At 42.2% G+C, this 9,667-nt stretch overlaps 1 pseudogene; it reads left to right on the top strand.

The window, feature by feature from the left end:
- Nucleotides 1-483: 483 nt before the first annotated feature.
- On the top strand, nt 484-2,636 carry LOC141814547 (cold-responsive protein kinase 1-like; annotated as a pseudogene).
- The last annotated feature ends 7,031 nt before the right edge of the window (nt 2,637-9,667 follow it).

Below are 9,667 nucleotides of genomic sequence, written 5' to 3'. Positions count from 1 at the left end.
AATTTTTTTAATCAATCATAAAATATTAATTAGCTACAAGATAGTTTATTACTTGGCAGAGGAATTGGTCCAATTGTTTCCCTGATCCCAAGGATCAAACAAAAGTAATTAAGGAGAGATTTATCTAGTTATTAGCTGCAGTTTGATCTCAATTGTTAATTATAACTATGTGATCGTATTAAGCTACTTGGGATTTTTTTTAAAGTATTTTCAGATTATTAAAATTATTTTTAATTACTATGACAAAATTTTCTCAAAACGAATCACTTCATAATTAATAAGCTACTGATAGATAGCATTTTTTTAAAAGTTTTTTCAGATTATTAAAATTATTGAGTTTAATTACTATGAAAAAAATTTCATTCTACGAATCACTTCATAATACCTCTTTCTTGTACACAAAAAGAAGCTTCAGGCTCCTCTTGGAAGAAGTCGCGCCACAGCATTTGCCACCCCTTCTTGTTTCCAACGACCTCTTAATCCATGGCCATGAAGAGAACGTATTCTGCTTCAGATCCAACAGAATGCAACTTGCCGGCTTCTCCAAAGTAGCTTAAATCGTATTATATCCAACGTATACAAAGAAACGCCATATTGAATGTTTTTATAATGATTTAGCCAAAAACAAACAAACATTAATGGGATTGCTCCAGAGTTTGCATCTCCAATCCAACAAGCATCATTTCTCCTCTTCCCATGTGGCGCGATCGTTTCGCTTGTTAGTTTTGCTCTAGATGGCGTTTTGCTGGATGTACAGGAAGAAGAAGACCCCCTTGTGGAAGATTGTCAACTCCACCCAAGGTCCTCTTGGTAAACTACATCCTCATCTTCTTCATATCTGTGAATTGAAACCTGAAACCGATAAAAGAACAAATGATCAATGAGTTTTTGTTTCTATCAAATTGCAGCGCCTAATTCATTCAGTGGCAATCTTCGGACGATTTCTTACTTCAGTTATCGAACTTTGAAGAAAGCAACAAAGGATTTCCATCCCAAGAACCAACTCGGCGGAGGCGGATTTGGACCAGTCTATAAGGTTGTTCTATCTTCTTTCTTCTTCTTCTTCTTCTTTTTCTTCTTCTTCTTCCCTTATATGTTCATATATTTTTTCTGATAACAGGGAGTATTAGATGACGGTAGAATCATTGCAGTGAAGCAGCTAAGTGTTGGGAAATCTCAGCAAGGCGAGTCGGAGTTCCTCGCAGAGGTCAGAATGCTGACGAGCATCCAACACAAGAATCTTGTTCGCCTTGTCGGATGCTGCTCGGAAGGCTCCCAGCGCCTGCTTGTCTACGAGTACATGACCAATGGAAGCTTGAACAGAATCATTTCTGGTTTGTACAAAATTTTCCACAAGACCATATTGATCGCTTTGCTTGCTCATATCATACTCGATCGTCATTTTAACATGATGGTAATGGAACAGGAAAGAGTGAGGTATGTTTAGACTGGCAGACACGATTCCAAATCATTCTAGGAATCGCGCGAGGATTACAATACCTGCATGAGGACTCCAACTTGAGGATTGTTCATAGAGATATCAAGGCCAGCAACATCCTCCTTGATGAGAAATTTCAACCGAAGATCAGTGACTTCGGTTTGGCCAAGTTCTTCCCAGAGGATCAAACTTATCTCAGCACAAGATTTGCAGGAACGCTGTAAGTTAATTTGCATGTTGTAGGTAAAAAAACGTAGCAAGGGAGCCCCTAACATATGGGATTTACTTTAAAAAAAAAAAGCCACATAATTAATAAACACCAGACCTTAAAGCATGAACTAGTTTATAAATCAACTTGCAGTTCAAAAATCACATATTTGCATTTTGCACACTAATCAATTTGAGAAGCGAAAGTTCATTATTTCAAACATTTAGGAGTTCAAAATAGGCCTGGTAAATCTCATATACGAGGGGGGCTTTTTTGGTAAAATGCTCAGATACAACTTATAACTGAAAAGTAGGCTACAGAAATTCATTTCAAACATTGTCTTTCAAAAAATTCAGAGGGTATTGTGCACCTGAATATGCTATGAGAGGTGAGCTTTCTGCCAAAGCCGACATCTATAGTTTCGGTGTTATTGTGCTGGAGATCATCTGTTGCAGAACCAACACAGACCTTTCTCTTCCAATCGAGATGCAATATCTTCCAGAATATGTAAACACTTTCATCTCCTTTTCTTCCTCATATCTGAATCTGTCTTCAGCTCATATCAAAGTCTAGACAAACAAACCAAAAGAAAAGGTTAAAAAAATATTCATTTTGCAGACATGGAAGCTATATGAAAGATCAAGGCTGAATGAAATAGTGGATCCAAAATTACTAGAAGGAGCAGTGGAGAAAGAAGTGTTGCAGGTGTGCCAAATTGCCCTGCTGTGCCTTCAGCCACACCCAGACTTGAGGCCCCAAATGTCTGAAATAGTGGCCATGCTGACTTGCAGGGCTGAGATATCTTCGACTCCTCTGAAACCAACATTTTTGGAGAGGAAAGCTAGGGTTAGCATCAGGTCTCCATCACCCTAGTTTGTTCATGTCAGATTATCTCTCTCTCTCTCAATATATGCATACATATGGCAACTGCAGGAGTCCCTAATTAGATGTTTCAGATTTGGATAGGAACTGTAAGGCTGTATATTTCGAGTGGGACGGTTTGAGCAAATTGAATAAAGATATTGCTGTTAACAATCTTTATATTGTATTTTTTTTTCCCCTGGTGAGTAGAATACAGACATTCATAAATCATGCTCAGCAAAAATTCCATAACATGAACTTGAAAAATCTCATATTCTATAGTTAATCACTCAAAACCAAAACCAAGGCTGCTAATCGTCGAAAAATTTACACCATCGAAGTATAGCTAAAATTTCAAAAGGAGTTGCATCAACCCATCTTCTTAGCAACATTGCCAATTTTCAGAATGCCTGAATTATTAATAATTGACACTTTGAAAATGCTCCTATGAATGCTCCTGGATTTCATGATTAACTAAGTTTTAAGATAGTCATTTTGACATCTCTATGAATGAAAAGCATGACCAAAGGTTGTAAATTCTCCTTGAAACTTATGTGAGGTAATGAAACAAGGGCCAAGCAGGCTGAAAGTTTGCAATTGTCTTAAAGAACTGAATTTGGAAAAAGATGGTTTGAATTTGTTTGCTCAACACCTTCAACAAGACATAATGTACATAATCAGACAGTTGGAATATGATGTCTGAACCGGGATTGGTCAAATATTCATCTATGTTCACATAATTATAAGAAATCTCAGGAGAAGACTCTTCAAGATAAGGCTTACAACTACCATTATGTTCTTTTATCACAAGTTTTAGTGGTAAGTATGGTGTAACAATAACAATAGTATTGCTTACATGTATAATGCCTAGAAAAAGTTCGACAATATTTTTCTTTCATCTACAAATCATAAAGTAACTGTCATTTGCTCTTTAATAGATGCATCACAAGCCTCATCAACCAATATAGTAAATAATTCATCACCAAGATATCCAAGAATAGAATTAGTGGTTAAATAGACAATGGATCTGATAATATCTTGTTGAATTTTAGGCGATATCAATTTAAGGTTTGAGAGAGCATTGTCCAATGCAATTCTATTGATATCCTCATTATGGTCAGTAAGAAATCTTAATAGTTTAAGAAAATTACTATGAGTGAGTGAGTTTGTGGATTCATCATAACCACGAAATGGTAATACTTGATGCACAAGAAATCTTATGCAATCAATTGATGTCGTCAAATAAATACGATAATTGATAGCTATCTGACTAGACTGATTAACCAAACATGTTTCAATATGCTATTTTTTATTCATTAAGTCATAAGTCATCATCATACATTTATTGTGAATGTTGCTCTGATTTCTATAATATGTTCATCAAAAAAAATTTTCTTTCTCTAATTTTTAAATTTCTCAGTAACAAAAAAATCACCACCACTTTAACTACTGTTCCGGCCAATACACCGTAGATGGTTCAAACGTCAGTTTAAAACTACTGACATGCACGCTCCTCGAAGAGAATCACCCAAAGAGATGAGAGGACCTGAAAAGCACTCAAAAAGAGGGTTAGAACGGCGCCGAGATCGGTTCCCGACAAGCCACTCCGACGCCCAAGTTAGGGTTCGGCGCAAAAGAGGAAGGAATCAAAGGCTTGAGGAAATTAGGGCAGATGTGTGTGCATACCTGTGCCCAGGGGCATGGATTACCTTTTTATAGCAGTTGATCTCCGAGATATTCGTAACTGCTTATGAAGTATTCTATCATACCCGTTCCGCTTTTGAAGGGACTTTGTCTGTTTATCTATTTTATTCCTGCTTTTACGGAGGAATTGGTTATATTTTCTCCGGATTAGGCGGAACGATTCTGTCTTCAATAAATATCATGTACAGGAGATTGATCTTAGATGCAGGGGTTGTGCAAAGACCAGGTTATGAGGTCGGCACATGATGCTGGGACCGAACCGTGAGGTCGACGTATGATGCTGAGACTGAACTCTGAGGTCAGCGTATGATGCTGAGATCCATCCATGAGGTCGGCAAGTGATGCCAGGACCAAGTCATGAGGTCGGCATATGATGCTGGGATCGAACCATGAGGTCGGCGTATGATGCGGGGACCGAACCATGAGGTCGACGTATGATGCTGGGATTAATCCATGAGGTCGGCAGGTGATGCCGGGACCAAGTCATGAGGTCAGCAGGTGATGCCGGGACCAAGTGAGGTCGGCAGGTGATGCCGAGGGTGTGTAAGAATTAGGGCAGGAGCTTGGTACATGTTTGAAAAGATAGAATGAGACCGGTGAAAGCTCGGTAGATTTTTACAGAAGCGCACCAAGGTTAAAGAAAGAGGTCGGAATGCCCTAAGTTATACCCTTACCCCTTTTCCGCTTCTCCCTTCGTACCAGACCTCCACATCATTTCTAAATATCCATACCGGATCATAAGCCTCCCGACCTAATCTAGTCGAAGGAGGCGAAGTCCGACTGACTGGACTTAAGTTATACCCACCTTTTAACTCATTATTTAACCCCGTTATACTTAACAAAGTTAGCTTTTATCTAGCCTCAAAGAAACTCTGATTTCCCTATGCTTCTCTAATTCATTCCTCCTCTTGCACAGACTTTGATCTATTCTCTCTACCTCGAAGACTTTTGTGTGCCAGCTATGCTGCACCTTAACTCGAGGCGGATAAGAGTGTGCTGGATTGAGGGTCAGGTCTTTTAACTCGGAAGTTCGGAGTTTCGATCTGTCGTAAGGCAAAGTCATCGAGATCGGAGCTCGAAGTTCTGGCCTGTCGTAAGGCAAAATCATCTAGTTGTAAGCTCGGAATAAAATCATCAAGCTGTGAGGTCGGAACAAAATCATCGAGCTGTGAGCTCGGAATCTCCTGGCCTGTCGTAAGACAAAGTCATCGAATTGTGAGCTCGGAATAAAGTCATCGAGCTGTGAGCTTGGAAGCTCCTAGCCTGTCGTAAGGCAAAATCATTGAGCACAGAGCTCAGAAATCCTGCCTGTAGTAAGACGAAAGTCATCAAGCACAGAGCTCGAAAATTCTACCTGTAGTAAGGCGAAGTCATCGAGCGCAGAGCTCAAAAATCTGACGAAGTCATCGAGCGCGGAGCTCGGAGTTCCATGCCTGAGAGTTTTGAAGCACTTCAATATTAAATTTATGAAGCAATACTATAAAGATTAACTGATGAATGATTTAAGATAAATAGAGTTAAAGAAGATATCTTGATGATTATGAGAGAGACTTATGCTCAATGCTAAGGCTCTACTTCAATAATGGTAGGAAAGACTCCTTGTCTGATACCATTTGCTAAATAGTATATGTCTTGAACCGACACCATAGTTGTTGCAGTAATAGCCAAATCATTTTTTTCCTACGGATGAGTCACCGTGCAAGACCCGCAAATGGTGGAGCTCCTATCAGGTATCAAATATTGCACGTGTCCTTCTGGCGACGGTCTGGGCAGAAGGCGGACTCGAAGAGGCTGAGCTAACGGAGAAGTCGATTTCTAGCTAGGAGATCACAGATTCACTTGGGAGCAAAGCTAGTGGAGCATTGAGTGGGGGCTAAGTGGGAGATCGACAACTAAGTTAGATGGGAGAGCTCGGGCAGTCACTGGGAGGAGAGCTTGGTTGGTGAGTAGAGTTCGGGCTTAGAGTACAAGGCCTCGAGCTGAGCTAGGTGATGAATGGAGCTAGTTATGGGGTTAGACACCGATCTGAGCCAGTTGGCCAAGAGATTGAGCCTTACCTCTGTCGTGTCGCTACTAATTGAACAAGATCTTGACTTTATTAACCAATAACATGAGTCTTCCCATAAGTCTTAGTTGAACAAAACGTGAGTCAGACTTGTAGGGTCCCCAAGGATATCTGTATCTCCACAATAGCATGATATTGTCCACTTTGGGCCTAAGCTCTCATGGTTTTGTTCTTGGGCTCTCCCCAAAAGGCCTCATGTCAATGGAGATACTTTCCATCCTTTTAAACCCATGATCTTTCCCATGTGTTTTAGATGTGGGACTATATTTGCACCTTTGCAACCCAACAATCCCCCCATCAAACAAAGGATCACAGACCCCCCTCAAACGGAAAGCCTCTGTTTGATGTCTGAATCTTCGACCCACCAGGACTTCCTGCCCCTCGATCCACCCTGACCTACTAGGACTTCCTGCCCAGCCGCAACCAGGACTTCCTGCCCCTCGGTCCACCCGACCTACTAGGACTTCCTGCCCAGCCGCAACCAGGACTTCATGCCCCTCGATCTACTCGACCTACTAGGACTTCCTGCCCAGCCGCAACCAAGACTTCATGCCCCTCGATCTACCCGACCTACTAGGACTTCCTTCCCGATGTCTGGTCCTCTTGATTCAAACACGGGAGCCCCTACTTCCTTTGTTTTTAAGGTTCAACCCACATGGTTAGATTCGAATCATGGCTCATCCGGCGGTTAGTCCGGTGAAGAACGACCTTGCTCTAATACGACTTGTAGGGTCCCCAAGAATGTCTGTATCTCCACAATAGCATGATATTGTCCACTTTAGGCCTAACCTTTGCAACCCAACAAGACTGACTAGACCAGTTCTTCAACTCGAACTCAAGTCGGTCATGAGTCAAGAAAGGCAGGAGCCAATTAAGGGTGCTTGGCCGAGATGAGGCTCGGGACAAAGGTGGTCAAGATGAAGCTTGGGATCAAGCTGGCCGAGACGAGGCTCAAGACAGAGATGGCCGAAACGAAACTCGGGACCAAGCTGGCCGAGATGAGGCTCGGGACAGAAATGGTCGAGATGAGACTCGAGACCGAAATTGCCGAGGCGGGGCTCGAGACCGAGATGGTCGAGATGAGACTCGGGACCAAGGCGGCCAAGACGAGACTTGAGGCCGAGATTGTCGAGACAAAACTTAGGACAAAGATGGTCAAGATGAGACTCGAGATCGAGAGTACCAAGACTCTGAATAGAGATGGCCGAGATGAATCTCGAGACAAAGTTGACCGAGATGAGGCTCGGGACAGAGGTGGCCGAGGCAAAGCTCGGGACCAAACTGGTCGAGATGAGGCTCGGGACAAAAGTGGCCAAGAGAAGACTTGAGATCGTGATTGTTGAGATGAGACTCGGGACAGAAATGACCGAGACGAGGCTCAGGACCAAGCTGGCTAAGACGAAGGCTCAGGACAGAGATAGTCGAGATGAGACTCGGGATCAGATTGACCGAGACGAGGCTCGGGACAGAGGTTGCCGAAACAAGACTCGGAACCAAGATGGAGGAGATGAGGCTCGAGACAGAGGCGTCCGAGACGAAGCTCGAGACCAAGCTGGCCGAGATGAGGCTCGGGACAGAGGCGTTCGAGATGAGAGTTGAGACCGAGATTGCCGAGACTTAGGACAGAGATGGCCGAGACGATGCTCGAGACCAAGCTGACCGAGATAAAGGCTCAGGACAGAGATGGTCAAGATGAGACTCAGGACCAGACTGATCGAGACGAGGCTCAAGATAGAGGTTGCCAAGACGAGACTCGGGAGCAAGCTGGCCGAGACAAGGCTCGAGACAGAGACGTCCGAGACGAGAGTTGAGGCCGAGATTGTCGAGACTCGGGACAGAGATGGTCAAGACGATGCTCGGGACCAAGCTGGCCGAGATGAAACTCGGGATAAGAGATGGACTAGAGGAGACTTGGAACCAGACTGGCCAAGTCGAGGCTCGAGATAGAGGCAATCGAGACGAGTCTCAAGACTGAGATTGTCGAGATGGAGCTCAGGACTGAGATGACCGAGATGAGACTCCGTGGATGTTGCCCAAAAAGATATTGACAAGTCTAATAAGAAAAGGAAGGAAATAAATTCTTGAATACGTAGCTTTTAACAGAGGAAGCTTTTTGTCGCTGTTAGGAGGATCGAGGGGAGAAAATTCAGAAGGAGATACTCGTCGTAGCTTTTCTTTCCAATGGAGTCGTGATTGTCAATAATTCTTCCAGTGTTAACCATTACAGCATCTTAGCTCAGTTTTTCCACAAAAAACACCAATTTATTCCGGCCAATACACCGTGGATGGTTCAAACGTCAGTTCAGAACTACTGACGTGCAGTTCGTGACGTGCACGCTCCTCGAAGAGAATCACCCAGAGAGATGAGAGGACCTAAAAAGTACTCAAAAAGAGGGTTAAAACGGAAGCCACTCCGACGCCCAAGTTAAGGTTCGACACAAAAGAGGAAGGAATCCAAAGCTTGAGGAAATTAGGGCAGATGTATCTGCATACCTGTACCCAGGGGCATGAATTACCTTTTTATAGCAATTGATCTCCAAGATATTTGTAACTGCTTGAGAAGTATTCTATCATACCTGTTCCGCTTTTGAAAGGGCTTTGTCTATTTATCTATATTATTCCTGCTTTTGCGGAGGAATTGGTTATATTTTCTTCGGATTAGGCGGAACGATCCTGTCTTCAATAAATATCATGTGCAGGAGATTGATCTTTTTGAGTACATAATTACTTATTGTCTTCCTAGTAGGATGCTGTGTATTGATTCAAATATTGCATGCAGTAGTAGACAGCCTATCCTTTTGTATCAGGCTGGTACTGCTCATTATAATAGTTCGCTTCTCTAGTACTCCTGAACCATGTGCTTAGGCAGTTTTAGTATGACTGGTGATAATGGTCCATCTTGCATTCCCCATAGCTATTCCTTTGTCTTACTACACATTTTTCAGATCTAAATGATCTAATCAAGTTTACAAAAAAAAAGCATCATCTTTGATGATTATTCTTTCAAAATTTAATATGTATTCTTTCCTGAATTCTTAAGCTAATACAGTGACTAATATGTTTCTTTGTTAATCTCGTAACAAGGCAAGAAGATCTTTGCGGGCACTGAGAGGTTTGGTTAGGCTGAAGTCACTTATTGATGGTAACTCTGTTAAATGCCAAGCAACAACTGCATTGCGATACATGTTAGGCTGAACTTTTAAACCGCCTAGTTTAAGAGATTTCTTCCTCAATACTTGCATGTACACCTCAATATATTGCCATGCTATCCTTATTACACAAAGTTAAATGGTTTTGAATGAATCTTTGTGCCATTATTTTTGAACGAGAGAGAGAGACACAACAACCAAGTGTTGTTTGGCCTAGTGGCAAGCTAGTCACTGTTGGTATT

This window comes from Curcuma longa, chromosome 21, assembly GCF_044706935.1.
Source record: "Curcuma longa cultivar G26 ecotype Majalengka, Jawa Barat chromosome 21, ITB_CL_G26_1.1, whole genome shotgun sequence".
Lineage (NCBI taxonomy): Eukaryota > Viridiplantae > Streptophyta > Magnoliopsida > Zingiberales > Zingiberaceae > Curcuma > Curcuma longa.
This window is presented reverse-complemented; position numbering and strand designations above follow the sequence as displayed.